Source organism: Pongo abelii, chromosome 9 (assembly GCF_028885655.2).
Source record: "Pongo abelii isolate AG06213 chromosome 9, NHGRI_mPonAbe1-v2.0_pri, whole genome shotgun sequence".
Lineage (NCBI taxonomy): Eukaryota > Metazoa > Chordata > Mammalia > Primates > Hominidae > Pongo > Pongo abelii.
This window is the reverse complement of record NC_071994.2, coordinates 59,373,560-59,389,745: the sequence shown is the minus strand read 5'-3', so window position 1 is coordinate 59,389,745 and position 16,186 is coordinate 59,373,560. Positions and strand designations below refer to the sequence as shown.

At 43.6% G+C, this 16,186-nt stretch overlaps 1 protein-coding gene across 18 annotated transcripts in view; it reads right to left on the bottom strand.

The window, feature by feature from the left end:
* SERGEF (secretion regulating guanine nucleotide exchange factor) overlaps positions 1-16,186 on the bottom strand; it is a 253,741-nt gene that overhangs the window by 63,248 nt on the left and 174,307 nt on the right. The window contains exon 11 of one of the 18 annotated variants that reach the window (XR_008511605.2): positions 455-666. The exons of 16 other annotated variants lie outside the window; for them this stretch is intronic. The gene's annotated coding sequence lies outside the window, so the exon portion shown is untranslated. Of the gene's footprint in view, positions 1-454; positions 667-16,186 lie in introns of those variants that run through there. One more of the 18 variants, XM_054525858.2, reaches the window with a different exon arrangement.

The window sequence follows — 16,186 nt, the reverse complement described above, 5'->3', positions numbered from 1 at the left end:
CACTCCCTCCATAACAGCATTAGTCCATTCATAAGGGCAGACCTAAACACCTCTTACAGGTCCCACCTCTTAATGCTGTTATAATGACTAAGTTTTAACATGAATTTTGGAGGGGACAAACATTCAAACCATATCACTTAGTAAGCATACATTTTCTAAGTGTGAGTACTCAGACCATTTACCGGTTTTCAGTGTATTTCAGTCTAAGAAATATTTCAAATTTTCTTTATCTCAAGACTGTAAACTTAACAATATGTGATAAGTAAATATGTATAAACTTTTAGCATCTTCCCAAAGTACTTTTCTATTTTCACGGTAAATTGAATACATAATTTTCCTATTTTAAAACAAGGAAACCGAGGTCCAGGAAAAAAAACTAAGGCAGAATCTTAAACTTTAGGTAAATAAAAATCACTTGGTGCACTTGTCGAAAATACAAGTTCCTCTCACCTACCTCCAGAGATTCTGATTCAGCAGGATGAGATGGATCCCAGAAATCCATATTTTAATATTCCCCAGGTGATTCTGACGCAAGTGGTCTACAGACCTGGGGCAAGACCCCTACACGATTAAAGTCCAGTCCAGCGCTCTCCTTCAGGCTGGGTGCCTGGCCTATTCTGGAGGTCAGCACGGGTTGCAGGTTGTCTCAGGGCTTTGGTTTCAAACCTAGCGTCACAGGATGGGAGGCAAGTCACATGTATGGCACTTTCATGGGGCCCGGTGGCAAAGCCAAAACCAGGGACACACTCAGACAATGATGGCAGTTCCAAGAGCCCATGAGTAAAATCATGAAGCCAGAATAGTAGCTGGCAAATGAATCCCATTTCTGAGGACTTAAGAGCTGGAAGGCCAGGTTCTGGAAAAGAATTAGGCCTTCTAGGGAAGAGGAACAACAACAACAATTGCAAAGAGGCTCATTTGGGGAAATACTGGAGGTGTTTGATGTATTTATCTTGGCTCTATACCCTTTCTTTTCCACTTTGAGATAGCCTACCAAATGGACAATTCAGTAAAGAACAGTAACTGAAGACAGGATAAGTTTCCCTCTTGTCTGTCTTCCATATCCAAGTCCTGCTGACTGGACCTCTATGTTCTCTCCCATCAGCCCCTTCTTCATCAGCCCACTTCCAAAGCCCTAATTAAAGACCTTGTGCATTACCTTTCATCTGAACTGTAAAAACATCTCAAGGCTCTCCCTGACTCTTGCCTCTCCTTCAAACTACCTCCCCTAGAAAGCCTCATTAATCTTCCCAGAGCATAGATTTCATCATAGAGTGTAAAAAGTCCACTATATTTGAAGCTAGAAGATCTGGTTCTGACCCCAGCTCCAGCACCATTAACTAGTTGTCTGACCTTGGGTTAGTAACTTCCCCTTTTGGGATTCTGTCATTATGTGTGAGATGGTGATATGGTTTGGCTGTGTCCCCAGCCAACTCTCATCTTGAATTCCCATATGTTGTGGGAGGGACCTGGTGGGAGGTAACTGAATCATGGGGGCAAATCATTCTCGTGCTGTTGTCATGATAGTGAATAAGTCTCATGAGATCTGATGGTTTTAAAAAGAGGCATTCCCCTGCACAAGCTCTCTCATTTTTTGCCTGCTACCATGCACATGACATGTGAGTTGCTCATCCTTGCCTTCCGCCATGATTGTGAGGCCTCCCCAGCCACATGGAACTGTAAGTCCAATTTAACCTCTTTCTTTGGTAAATTGCTCAGTTTCAGGTATGTGTTTATTAGCAGTGTGAAAACGGACTAATACAGTAAATTGGTACCAGTAGAGTGGGGTGCTGCTGAAGATACCCGAAAAAGTGGAAGTGACTTTGGAACTGGGTATCAGGCAGAGGTTGGAACAGTTTGGAGGGCTCAGAAGAAGACAGGAAAATGTGGGGAAAGTTTGGAACTCCCTAGAGACTTCTTGGAGACTTGTTGGATGGCTATGATCAAAATGCTGATAATGATATGGACATGAAATCCAGGCTGAGGTGGTCTCAGATGGAGATGAAGAATTTATTGGGAACTGGAGCAAAAGTGACTCTTGTTATGTTTTAACAAAGAGATTGGCGGCATTTTGCCCCTGCCCTAGAGATTTGTGAAACTTTGGAAAGAGATGATTTAGAGTATCTGGCGGAAGAAATTTCTAAGCAGCAAACATTCAAGAGGTGACTTGGGTGTTGTTAAAAGCATTCAGCTTTATAAGGGAAGCAGAGGATAAAAGTTTGGAAAATACCTGACATTTTCCAGGCTGACAATGCACTACAAAAGAAAATCCCATTTTCTGAGGAGAAATTCAAGCCAGCTGCAGAAATTTGCATAAGTAACGAGGAGCCAAATGTTAATCCCCAAGACAAGGGGGAAAAATGTCTCCAGGGCATGTCAGAGCAGCCCCTTCCATCATAGGCCAGGAGGTCTAGGAGGAAAATATTATTTTGTGGGCTGGGAGCAGGGTCCCTGTGCTGTGTGCAGCCTAGGGACTTGGTGCTCCATGTCAGCACTGGCTGGAAGGGGCCAACGTAGAGCTTGGGCCGTGGCTTCAGAGGGTGCGAATCTCAAACCTTGGCAGCTTCCACATGGTGTTGAGCCTGCGAGTGCACAGAAGTCAAGAACTGGGGTTTGGGAACCTTCGTCTAGATTTCAGAAGTGTATAGAAAAGCCTGGATGCCCAGGCAGAAGTTTGCTGTAGGGGTGGGGTCCTCATAGAGAACCTCTGCTAGGGCAGTGCAGAAGGAAAATATGCGGTGGGATTCCCCCACACAGAGTCCCTACTGGGGCACTGCCTAGTGGAGCTGTGAGAAGGTGGCCACCATCCTCCAGACCCCAGAATGATGGATCCAATGACAGCTTGCACTGTGTGCTTGGAAAAGCTGCAGACACTCAACCCCAGCCCGTGAAAATAACCAAGAGGGAGGTGGTACCCTGCAAAGCCACAGGGGTGGAGCTGCTTAGGACTATGGGAACCTACCTCTTGCATCAAGTAACCTGGATGTGAGACACAGAGTCAAAGGAGATCATTTTGGAGCTTTAAGATTTGACTGCCCCGCTGGATTTTGGACTTGCATGGGGCCTGTAGCCCTTTGTTTTGGCCAATTTCTCCCATTTGGAATGACTGTATTTACCCAATGCCTGTAACCCCATGGTATCCAGGAAGTAACTAATTTGCTTTAGATTTTACAGACTCATAGGCAGAAGGGACTTGCCTGGTCTTGGATGAGACTTTGGACTGTGGACTTCTGAGTTAATGCTAAAATGAGTTAAGACTTTGGGGGACTGTTGGGAAGGCATGATTGGTTTTGAAATGTGAGGACACATGAGATTTGGGAGGGGCCGGGGTGAAATGATATGGTTTAGCTCCGTGTCCCCATCCAAACCTCATCTTGAATTCCCACATGTTGTGACAAGGACCTGGTGGGAGGTAACTGAATCATGGGGGCAAGTCTTTCCCATGCTGTTCTCATGATAGTGAATAAGTCCCATAAGATCTGATGGTTTTAAAAAGAGGTGTTCCCCTGCACAAGCTCTCTCATTTTTTTGCCTATCTACCACCCACGTAAGATATGAGGTGTTCCTCCTTGCCTTCCGTCATGATTGTGAGGCTTCCTCAGTCACAAGAAACTGTTAAGTCCAACTAAACCTTCTTGTGTAAGTCCAACTAAACCTCCTTCTTGTGTAAACTGCTCAGTCTTGAGTATATCTTTATCAGCAGCATGAAAACAAACTAATACAGATGGAGGCTGAACTAGGTTATATCCAAAATCCTTTCCAACTCTAGGATTTTTCCAACTCACACCTGCTTAAAAACTTATTAAACTTAGTAAGTTTTTAAGCAGGCATCTTATTGCCCATACAATTAAATATATAAATGCTTTACTCCGGAACATCTGAGGAGGAGGCCCTCTGTGATGATCTGATCCTAACCTTTTCTAAGCCTGTTCCCCTTAGCCAAACTGAAGTATTCCTACTTTCCTAAACAAGCCTGAAGTTTTTTGCTTCCTCAATACTTTGGTCATTATTTTATTTTAGAAATCCTACTACACCTATTTCAATGTGTATGATTCCTACCTTTTTGAGGTCCAAATCACATGGATCTCCTTTACGTTTTTCTCTTTGTGCCCATAGGCTAAAATCAAACTTTTTCTGCTCTGATCCCTCTAGTAGTTCTCTCAGCTGGTATTTCAGTTCCCCTTGGCCTGGTTCACACATCTTTTGTCAGCTCCTTGAGAGCACAGCCTGTGTGTGTCTCCTACCCACTTAGCACAGGGCCTTGCACAGAGAATCACTTGACAAATAATTGTTGGATAAATGTTGGAAAGTGGATGATCCCATTTTAGTTAGGTCCTGAATTTCAGTGGCAGCCAAGGCAGAGAAGAGCACACATTGGACAAGTATTATTAACAGTTTCCAGTCTTATAAAACAAGAAATACAAATTCCTGTTACAGCGAACAACTTTTTCTGGAAATCAACCCCAAGCATACAAGCCATAAAAAGATGCTACCAAGCTTGGCAGTGTAGTATGTGCACACTGTTCATTAAGGCCCTAGATGATTTTCGTTGCCAATACCAGTTTGGGCTGAGGTGCTCAACTTGATGGCTGAGGATGACTATAAGCTCCAGGCAGTTGCATGGCAGAGAGCACAATCCACAGAGCACATCCTCATAGCCACAATAGCTCAGTCTAAATTCTGAGCCCTAGGGTTGTGGTAAGAGGCAGACTTCCTACATATATGGTGTACTTGGAAGGGATTTCCTCCTCTGACACTCCTACTCCTGGATCTGGACTGTCTCTGCTTATTCTCTGTCCATCTGGGTCAGAGTCAAGCATGTACAAGTTTCATCTCCCTAACTACACCATCAATTCCTGTCTGGAAGGACCTGTATCTTATTCATTTTCCTATCTCCCTCATGCCTAGCACAAAACCTTGCTCATAGCAGATGTCAATAAATGTTCTCTGGATGGATGCTCAAATTTGGATCAAATTGACTCAAATCCCAATTAAAATCCCCAGTCAGGAAGACAAGATTTAATTTATTTTTTTCCTACAAAAAGGACAATCTTGCTGTTTAATATAACCTAATACATTTTCTTCACAACTCTGAGACAGACGCAGGTTCTGTTTTTAGACGGCATATCTGAAATGTTGTAAAGTAGTGCTGGTTTTGATATTTTATTCTGATTAAATTTGAGGCATATTAGAATTATAAATGATAACTGGGCTTGCTCTGAACTATTTATCATCCTACAATCCTAGGGTGTGAAAGGCCTTAGAGAACAACCAGGTGGTTGTATAGCTGAGAGAATGAAAATTCAAGAGCTGGAATTAGAACTCAGGTTGGATGGTTGACTGGTTAGGTAGAGAGTTGATTAGTTTCTTTTCCTTGTTCATTTATTCAGCAAACATCACTGAGCACATACCATGTGCCAAGTTTTGTGCTGGATTCTAGGGATACGGAGCTGGCAAAGACAATCACAGCCACCAGTGAGGTTACAGACTAATGGCTACTTCCTGATTCCTTAGCCCAGCACATTTTATCCTCTTCAAAAGAGCTAGACTTTCTGTTCAGAAGAGCTTCCTGGAGAAAAGGACCAATGTCCACTGGGCAAGAAGGCCTTGCATTTACTGGATCACTACAGGTATATGGGCCAAGGGCATCCACTCAAGGTCTACTGGACTGGGCTTACTTGAAAGCCTCATACTTTCATGCCTCTTTCATGAGAATATTTCTGAGGCTGCATCCAGACTCAGTAGAAAATGGGGATTTGATTGATTAGTATTCAATAGAACAGCTATTTTCTTTCCATCAACTAGACTATAGTTTTAAGACCTCTATTGGTTCCTGATGCCTAAAGGATTAAGTCCAGTACCCTCAACATGCCACACAAAGACCTTCATGGTACAATCAATAATGTAACACATCAGTGCATATCTCCTAAACACACTGTCTTTTCTATTTCTTGAATATACTCCTTTCCTTAAGGATTCTGGGCCTTTTCAAGTGTTATTCCCTTTTCTGGAATGCTCTCTTGCCTAATCCCCTTCTGAGGTGCAGTTTCTCTATGAAACTTTCCCTTACTTCCCCTGTGAAAAGTTAAGTCCCCTCCTTTGAAGTTCCCACCTTCCCTGGACTCTCCTTTGCCATTATACCACTCACTGAGATTCACCTATCTACAGGTTTACCTCCCCAGAGAGAAGGGGAGTCCAAAAGAACAGAGCCCTATCTTATTCACCACCAGCAGAACACCAGCCACAGATAAGGTACTTGCTAAAAGACTGCTGAATGAATGAATCATTTAGAAATAGCTCCCCTTTTCACTTCTCCAAGCTATCTTTTAGAGGTATAAGAACTAACCTCTATCTATAGTCCCTCAAATTTATGGAGGTACATCCTGGCAGTCAGGTCTGTTACTTCTGAAGTCTACCCACTGCCAGGTAATACCCTTCTTTTCTTCCTTACCATACCCCATGCCCCAATCCCCAAGTTCAGGAGCTGAAACTAGGTATTAATTTGATCTATACTAATTGAGTACTACAGCACTTACTATTTTGTCTAATACAGGGTCTGGCTGAGTAAGTGATAAATAAATGAATATTTATTGAAAGCCAAATGAATGAGTTCCCCTAAACCTCATGTTGAAATTTGATCCCAATATTGGAGGTACAGGCCTGAAGCGCAATGTTTGGATAAAGGGGGGCAGATCCCTAACGAATAGTTGGATGCCCTCTGTGGGGAGTGAGTTGTCACTCTATTAGTTCCTGGGAGAGCTACTTGTTAAAAAGAGCCTGGCACCTCCCCTCTCTCTTGCTTCCTGTCTCACCATGTGATCTCTGCACATATTGGCTCCCCTTTGTCTTCTGTCATGAGTGGAAGCAGCCTGAGGCCCTCACCATAAACCAAGCAGAGGCCGGCGCCATGCTTCTTATACAGCCTGCAGAACCATAAGCCAAGTAAACCTCTTTCTGTTTTTTTTTGAGACGGAGTCTTGCTCTGTCGCCCAAGCTGGAGTACAGTGGCACTGTCTTGGCTCACAGCAACCTCTGCTTCCCGGCTTCAAGTGGTTCTCCTGCCTCAGCTTCCTGAGTAGCTGGGATCACAGGTGTGTGCTGCCACCACGCCCGGCTAATTTTTGTATTTTTAATAGAGACGGGGGGGGGGGGTTTCACTATGTTGGTCAGGCTGGTCTTGAACTCGTGACCTTGTGATTCACCCGCCTCAGCCTCCCAAAGTGCTGGGATTACAGGCGTGAGCCACCACGCCTGGCCAATAAACCTCTTTTCTTTATAAATTACCCAGTCTTAGGTATTCCTTCATAGAAACACCAAATAGACGAAGATAGTAAACTTCAGGGCATGCACAACACTAGAAGTCAGAAGACCTGGGTGCCATATGTGGCCTCTCATGAAGCACAACATAACAACACGAAAGAGTCCAGGTAAAATGTCAAAGTAAGGGAAGCAACCTGTATTTGCCTTAGAGAAAGCTAGGAAAGAAGAAAGCCCTGTGGCTAGAGAGGCCAGGGTAGGCTTTAGCAGTCCAGAACACAGCCCTGGGGCAAATGTCAGGGGTGTGGTGCAGCATGCCAGGGAAGGAAGATGTTTCCTGAACTGGCATAAAACTAAACAGGCGGTATCTGACAGAGAGACTTGAAGTGGCCTCTGGGCAGTAGGGAAGAGTGTGATAGAGAGAGCTATGGAGAGGACTTAAGCATGACCTTAGCTTCCAAATGTATTTAGTGGGCTGCAGTAGAAAGACCACTAGATTAGAAGTCAGAGGAGGAACTAGGGAAAGGAAACAAGTATTGACTGAGCACCTCCTCTATTCCAGGCTCTGTGCTGGGCAGTTTACACACATTATCTCATTCAGCCCTTATCATCACCCTCCCAGGGAGATATTAATATTCGTATTTTATAGAGAAACCGGGGCTCAGACAGGGAAAGCTACTTTAGCACTCTGAATTTCAGGATGCTTATCTGTAAAACGGATAATAATAAAACCCCTCTCACAGGTCTAGTGTGAGAATGAAAATGAGATACAGTGTAGAGCACCTACTACCATGCCAGGTGCTTTGTAAATTCTACTCTAATTATTAATATCAATAACTACTTACAATAACTAGCTTGCACAAGGTCATACAGCTCATGAGTGCCATTGGTGGGATGTAAATGCTGGATGGTGTTTACATTATGTCAGGCTGCCCCTTAGAAGACCAGGATTTGAAAAACAGCTCTGCCAATAATTAGTTGGGTGACCTCAGACAAACTATTGCACCTTGCAGAGCCATGTTCTCTTAATCTGAATAAAAGGGCCAAGAACCCTGCCCTACAGAGCCCACAGGGAGGCTAGGCAGATAAAATAACTGGTAAATACAGAGCTTCACTGTGTACACAGATGGAACTGTGACGACTATGATGGATACCCTGAACAGGGACAAATGTCTTCAAGTTGGAGTGATTCAGGTATGCTAGATGGTGACATATGAAGCCAGAATTTTGCCTGGGGTGTCAAGGATTTTGCAGGCAGCAAGCAGCCTCTAGTTTACAATGACTATGCTTGCCCCAACGAAAGCCTAGTCTGTATCCTCTTAATGCTCCCCATGAAAATAAAAACATTGTGAACCTCCTAAGACACCATCAGAGACACGCTTTAGGATTTTATCCAACACATTAGAAAAATAATTCCTCATTAAATCGGCTTTAGTAAAGAGTTGGCATGGGAAAGGGACACAGTCAGAATTCTTCCAGGGGTCAGATTGCAAGAAACATGCCACTCTCGGCACCTGAAAGGATTTCTCTGTAACGAAGACTGAGTTCTTTGGGGAAACTTAAGCTGGGTGGGCTGTTTGCTGAGTCGGTGTCAGTCCTCAGGCAGAAACAGGACAGCGTGTCCCAGCCTACCCCAGGCTGCCAGTGAGCTGACACATGCCCTGAATTTGTGTTCTATGGAGCAATGAATGTTCTCCCTGTGCAGAGCATGCAAACTCAAGCCATGTGCACACCATCCACGCGCACATGCCACAGGGCTGCCAGCTGATCAGAGGCTCCAAAGCCTTCTCCCCACCTCACATCCTGAGGTGTTGGCTCCAAGACTTAATTCATTTGACCCTCACACACAAAACTCTGCAAGGTATTATAAACCTAATTTTATAGACTGGAAGAAGGAGGTTCAGAGAGCCACCTTCCTAATTTACAAAGCTAGAAGAGGTGGAGCTGAGATTTAGTCTAGGTCCTTCTGACTTCAAGGACACATCTGTCCTTGGCAGATTTGCCTAAGGCAGACTTACTTTTCAAGACAGAAAGCAAAGCCAAGAATCAGAGAATCTTAGAGCTGTGATTCTCAGTCCACCATGGGAAGCAGTCCCTCTGTCCCACCTGACATGTGGTCGTCTGGCCTCTGCAGGAACACCTGCCCTGACAGGGGGTCACCATCTGCTCCAGTTATAAGAAGTTCTTTGTTCCACTGACATAGAGACTGCCAGCTTCCCCTGAGTGCCTAAACTGGCATAAATATTTCATCCCTCACTGCATTGTGTCTTAGATACACTACAGGATATTTTAAAGGATATCAGCTCCCTTTTGTGATGGTAATCGCGGTTCCAAATTCATGTGGCTTGTGAGTTTAGATTTTCACAAGGCAAATGTTCTTAAAGCATGTATCTATTTCACATGGGTATTCACAGATCCTATCACATGGTGCCAGGGCTGGATGAGTCACACCTCTGCCCACCACCCCCCTTCCTGCCCGCCAGTCCAGCTCTCCTCTGCTGTTCTACAGAAGGACATGAAACCTCCTCCGACACTTCTATCACCCTCACCTGCTAACCTGGACACAAAGAGTTGCTTTCAGGCAACAAACCAGAACACATAGCAGTGGTAAGGTGGGGTGGCTCAGAGTGCCCAGCTGAGCTCTGTTCAAAGCGGAGAACTGATGTAGTTACTGTCTAGGGAGACTGCAGAAGAGAGGCCCCCAAAGACAGACTGAAGAGTTTCAGCTGCAGAAGAAGCCCCTGACAAGCCAATCCCCTGAACTCAAGGACAGGTTCCCTTGATGAAAAGTCAGCAGCTCAGCATCCTAGAGATTTAGTATTCTCTAAAATCATAAGAACAGCAAAGCCAGATGGGTTCTGGGGCTGTCGCTTCTGAAGTACCACGGGTCCTTTCTGACTTGACATTGTGTCTACCATATAGTAGATATATATTAATAGCAAATATTTTAATAAATAAAAGCACACATGTCAAACACAAATATGTCAATCAAAGATTTGGAAAAACATCTCAAACAACATGCATCAATATCTAAATTGTTTCCCCTAAAGCAGCAGAGTCTCTCCCCAGACTGTTCCTATTCCTTCTTAGGCTGAATTCTCCCTTTTCAGGATACTCTGGTAAGGAAATAGAACCGCAAGGGTGGGAAGCAAACCATGAGTCCTCAGGCCAGCTGCCAAACAAGGCTGACCCCCAGAGAGGCTGGATCTGGGTCAGATTTCTCGGGGCATCCTAAGGCCATTGTGGCCTACCCTTGGTGGCCATGGGCATAGAATATCCATACCCAGATGTCTAAAAGGCACCTCTAGTGCAGTGTGTTCAAATTCAGATCAGATCTTCCTATCCAAACCTGTTCACCTTCTACTTTTTATTTTTAGCTTAGCGAATGGCAGGGCCATTCCCACTTATGCACCCAGAAACCTGGGGCTTGTGCTTCATATCTTTCTTTTCCTCACAGCTACATTCAATCCATTATCAAGTCCTGCTAATTTTACCTGCTAAATATCTCAAACCATGTTGTCCTTCTTACCTCCACTGTTACTTCTCTCACTCTATCCAGCATGATTTCTTACTGGGACCATTGCAAAAGCTCCTTAACTGGTTTTGCCACATCCACTTTTGCACCCTCCATCCATTCTCAAGGTCATTGTTGGAAAGATCTCTTATAAATGTCAAATTGAGCATAGTGCCCTCCCCATGAGTAACACACACATAACCACCTCTGCTTCAAATCCTTCTATGATTACTATTAGCTTAGAATAAAAAGAAAAGAAACTCTTCACATGGCCTGCAAGGCCCTAATCTCCCCCTCCAGCCTTTTCTCTGTACTCAAATCATATTGACCTTCTCACTTCTTTGAAAGCGCTAAGCTGCCTCTCACCATGGGGGCCATATTTGTCCATATGCCTAGAAAGCTTTCTCTCCATCCTACCCACTCCTTTCATCTAATTATAACTCCTAGTGATCCTTCAGATCTCAGCTCAGATGTCAATTCCTCAGCAAAGCTATCCTTGATCATGTGAAGTAGGTGAGGACCCCTATCATACATTCTTATAGTACCTTGTCCCTTTCTTTCATAGCATTTATCCTAGTCTGTAATTTTACACGACTGGTGCAATTTTTTTTTTAACAGTGTCTGAGTCCTTCCATAAGACTTAAGCTCCTTGAGGGCAAGGGATCATGTCTGTTTTATCATCATAGTATCTCCAGCTTTTAGCACAAGGCCTGAAACATAGTAGATAGTCAATAAAAATCTGCTGAATGAATAATACACTGCAGCTATTCACTGAGTTTATTCCAAGCAATCATATCAGGTCCCTTTCTAATAGTATTTCTGAGGTTCTCTTGAGTCTGGCTTAGACTAACAGAAACTGTTGATATTTTTGCCACCTCTCCTCATCTCTCTGGTATCCACTACAGTGAACCACCTTCTATAGATGAAGACACCACAGCATTGCCATCATTACCACAGTTACATTTATTGAGGATTTACTTACCATGCATTAGGCGTGGTACCAAGACCATGCATGTGGTATTCAGTTAATCCTTTCAGTACTATGAGGTATACATTACTAGCCCTTTTTTGCTAATAAGAAACAGAAACTCACAGAGGATTTGCTAAAATATGGTGGGGCCAGGATTTGAACCTTGGTCAAACTTGAAAGTCTACAGTCTTAATCATAACCTACTGCCCTATAAAATGAGCTAATAATAACCACTCATAGTGATGTCAAAGGACTCAAGCACAGTAGGCACTCAGTAAAGGGTGGCTGTTATTTCTGTGGTGCTGGAGGCATTGTGGGGAGTGATAAGCATTTACCATTTTGCCCAGAAGAGAACTAATCTGGCTGCCTTCTAGGACTGAAACAGCTGGACTTGGTTTGAAAGAGAGACTTTTATGAAAAGCAGCATGCTGTGGCAGTTCCAACACAGAGTGTGTGAAGAGAGGAGTTGATATGCTAACGAAACCAATGCACAGATTTTTAGCCCTGAGAACCAACCATTTGAAATGAACTTGAGTTTCTCACAGCAAGCCCAGACATCAAGCCTGCATAAGGATCCCCAACCTATAATAGTTCCTTGAATTTCTTTTGTTACTTCTCTGTCTCCTGTAGCTCACAGAAACAGAGAGAACATGCCACACTTAAAGTCAGGAGATTCTAAGTCTGAATTCTGATATGCCCAGGGTTGAGCAAGTGGGGATCCACCAAGATGCCTGGGCCTCAGTGAGAACCTCAGTGTCGCAGGAAGCCAGGAGATGACAATGAACCATATTGTCACCCTCTGCGGCCTGGCTTGGGGTTGATCTATTCTTCTGAGTCTTCCTCCCTCCTTTTACTGTTACTCACCACAGGGCATGTAAAGGAAGAAAAGAAGCTGAGATACTTGAGTTCCTACTATATGTCAAGCACTCTGCATCCATATTTTCATGTAGTAAGTCAATCCTAACAACAATCTCAAGCAACAGGTGCCATTCTCCTTATTTTACAATCAAGGAAACTGTAGTTTAAAGAGATTAAATGACTTGGGAGAAATCACTACACAGTAAGAGAAAGAGTTGAGATTCAAATCCAGTTTTCTTAGATTCCAAAGTCTGTGGTCTTTCCACTTACCATTCTGAAGAAATCTATAATGACTGAGGATGCAGGAAAAATTAAGGACATTACTTGGATGTGTATAGGTGGTATAAAGCCATGAGAGCCCATTCATTCCCTCCTTCCCTTCATTGCACCCACTGTTCACTGAGCATTACCAGTGTGCCAGACATTGCGCTGGAGGACGGGGAAAAAGAGGTGGGTAAGATACAGCCCCTCCTCCTCAGAGGTTCACAGTCTAGTGAGAGGAGCACTCTAGGGAAAAAAGGAAAAGAGAACAATGGGAAACTGAGCAAGAGTGAAAGAAGGCAAAGGATCCGAAAACATCAGAACCAGAGGGGTTCAAGGAAGACAACCACTCAAAATCTGGCTACATCACCTGGAATTAATTACCTGGAGGACTATCAGAACTAAAAATTTCTAAGCACCCAATTCCCAAATCTATTGATCTGGAAGTGGGCCCAGGAATGTATATGTTTAACAATTATCCCAAGTGATTTGATAGAATAGGCCAGGTGACTAAAACCACTGATCCAGACCTTTCACTTCATAGGTATGAGAACAGAGGGGCAGAAAGGGGAAGTGACTAGCTCAAGGACACACAGGAATCAATACTTCAGACTCAGGCATCCAATTCACAGTCAAATGACCTTTAGTCATTTTTTAAAAATTAGAATAATTTTATTTTTATACATTATATATATATTTATACATTCACATGACATTTTATGTACATGGATTAGGTAGTTCTTGACAATGTTATATGTTTACTGAAAAATGACTTTTTATAAAAATAAAGCATGGAAAATAACAGATCAATTTAGAAGACTAAAATTATCCATGGATACACAGAACAGATATAGGTTTTCATAACCAAGAACGGTATTTTCACCCTCTCATACCTCTGACCACCTCTTTCCTAGGCAGTCAGTATAGGGCAGAAAATTATAAATTAATCAAGGATAGTGCTTCAAGGTACTGGTTCCCAGATGTGATGGACATAAAGAAAGAGCAATAGACAAACAAGCATTTTAGCATTTGCCAAAGCCTTGCGTCTTCCTCCACCCAGAATGGAGATGTCCTGGCCACTGAAAAAATGATGGGCCTCCTGTTGCCAACTTCTCTGCAGTGATCTCAATCCCTTTGCCTCACAAGAGCATCAGAAAGGTCCCCTGCCCTTCCAGCTTTAGATTCTTTTCATTGGCTACATGTAGAAGACAGACATGGGCCAGAGGTATAGAGAGGCTCTAAGCCAGAGGTGTCCAATCTTTTGGCATTCCTGGGCCACACTGGAAGAAGAATTGGGCCACGCAAAAAGTACCACTAACAACGGCTAATGAGCTAAAAAAAAAACCAAAAAAACAAAAAAAACCCAAAAAAACCCTGTTTTAAGAAAGTTTACAAATTTGTGTTGGGCTGCATTTAAAGCTGTCCTGGGCCACATGCAGCTCGCTGCCCGTGGGTTAGCAAGGCTGCTCTAAGACAATGAGTGTAGGTAGGCCCTTCTACAGGTCCTCTGAGTTCATGGAGCAACTTCTCAGCAGCCATCTCCACCAGGTTCCCTTCTTCTGTTGTTTCACTGTGGTTTGCCTCTGTGACTGCTTGTTCGAGAACTCTGTCAGCAAACTCTACATGCTCTGCTTCAACTTCTTCATGTCCATTTTTTTTTATAGCCTTAGCATAACAAAGGTAAATTTGATTTACCTTTGGGGGGCTCAGCTATCAAAGCCTACTCCTTCTTCTACTCTCAGGCCATTGGCCCTGGGGCTGATAAGGAAACACAGAAGCAGTGGTTAGAGGTATAAGTAGAAGACTCAGTAGAGCTCACTGTTACAAAAGCCAAGTGCAGAAAGGGTTCCAAAGAGGGGCACAGCAGCAGTGCTGAGTGAAGAGGCAGCCTCAGTAGGAATGGGGTATCTCAAGACTTGGGCTCAGCTGACAGGCCTCTCCATCCTGGCTCTGTTCACTGATATACTAGGCAAGACACACCCTTCTTTTAGCCTCATTTTTCCCATTTGTAAGTGAAGAAATTGAATTAGCTTGTGTCCATGTTTCCCATCCAGATTCTGAAATTTGAGATTTTCATTTTTTTTCCTTTGGCATTGGATACAAATGACTAAGATTGATACTGTGACTCATGTTTATAATCCATAACCACAGAGTCTGAAATCTTAGAGCTAAAAGAGATTGACCAATACAATTCTCTCTTTTTTACTCATTTGATGATAAAGAAACTAAGGTCCAGAGAGGGCCCACTTCCAGGTCTATAGAACTGGGAATTGGGTGCTTTTGTAGTTCTGGGAAATTTGTAGTTCTGATAGTCACCAGGTGATTAAGTTCTGGAAGGGGAGGAACTATCTGTCTTGTTCTCCACTGCATGCCTGGCCAGATTTTTTTAAATGCTTGTTGAGTGAATGAATGAACAAATAATCTCCCTCCAACGTCATGCAGCCTGGGACCAGGGAAGTATCCTTACTCCTTGCCTGGAGGTAGGGGCAGATAAGACTGAAGCCACAGACTGCTTCTGGACCCTAAAAGGATGGCGCTCTCCAGCTGGAGAGCCAGAACAGAGCCAGAAACAAATTCTCAAGGTTGGTGGTGCCAGCAGCGCTTGGCCACAAAGTGGGCTTCTACTAGAGTCCTTCGTGCTGTGCATAATGAATCACGATATGTCAATTACTGCATTCTGTTAACAAGCTCATGTCCACCTGTGTATCGCCAATGAGTGCCCTGCAATTTGCCACAGCTCTGCAGTTAATACACGGCAGAACAAGTGGGGCAGAGGATTCTGAAACACTCCAGGCCCAGGGAAATCAGGTGGTTGGTTTGTTTTTGGCAACTACTGGGCTTGATGATTGGGCAGCAGTATGTAGAAATGTATTCTCTCCTCTCTGGGGAAAGGGTCTGTGTCCTGGGTATTCTTTCCTGTCCTGATTCAGATAAGTTCAGATGGAGAAAGCCATCTTTGTATTTTTTTTCTCTGAAGTATTGAAAATGGGGTAGAGGCAGAATGGTAATTAAAAAATCACCTCCAGCATGGTTTGATGGTCTGGTCATCTGATCATCAGCACTGAAGTCTCTCACAGGATTCAAAATATGGCTCCACAACACATGAACAGTGTGATCTTGGGTATATCTCTTAATTTCTCTGCAACTCCATTTCCACAGCAGCAAAACTGGGATAATAATACTTACCTTGCAGAGATACCACAAAGATTAAATGAGAGAATGCATATCAAACCCAGAATGGTGGCTGACATGTAGCAGGTATACAATAGATGAGCCTCCTACCATGTTAGAGGTGTTTCCTGAAGGGATTCTAATCTCCTGAGGAA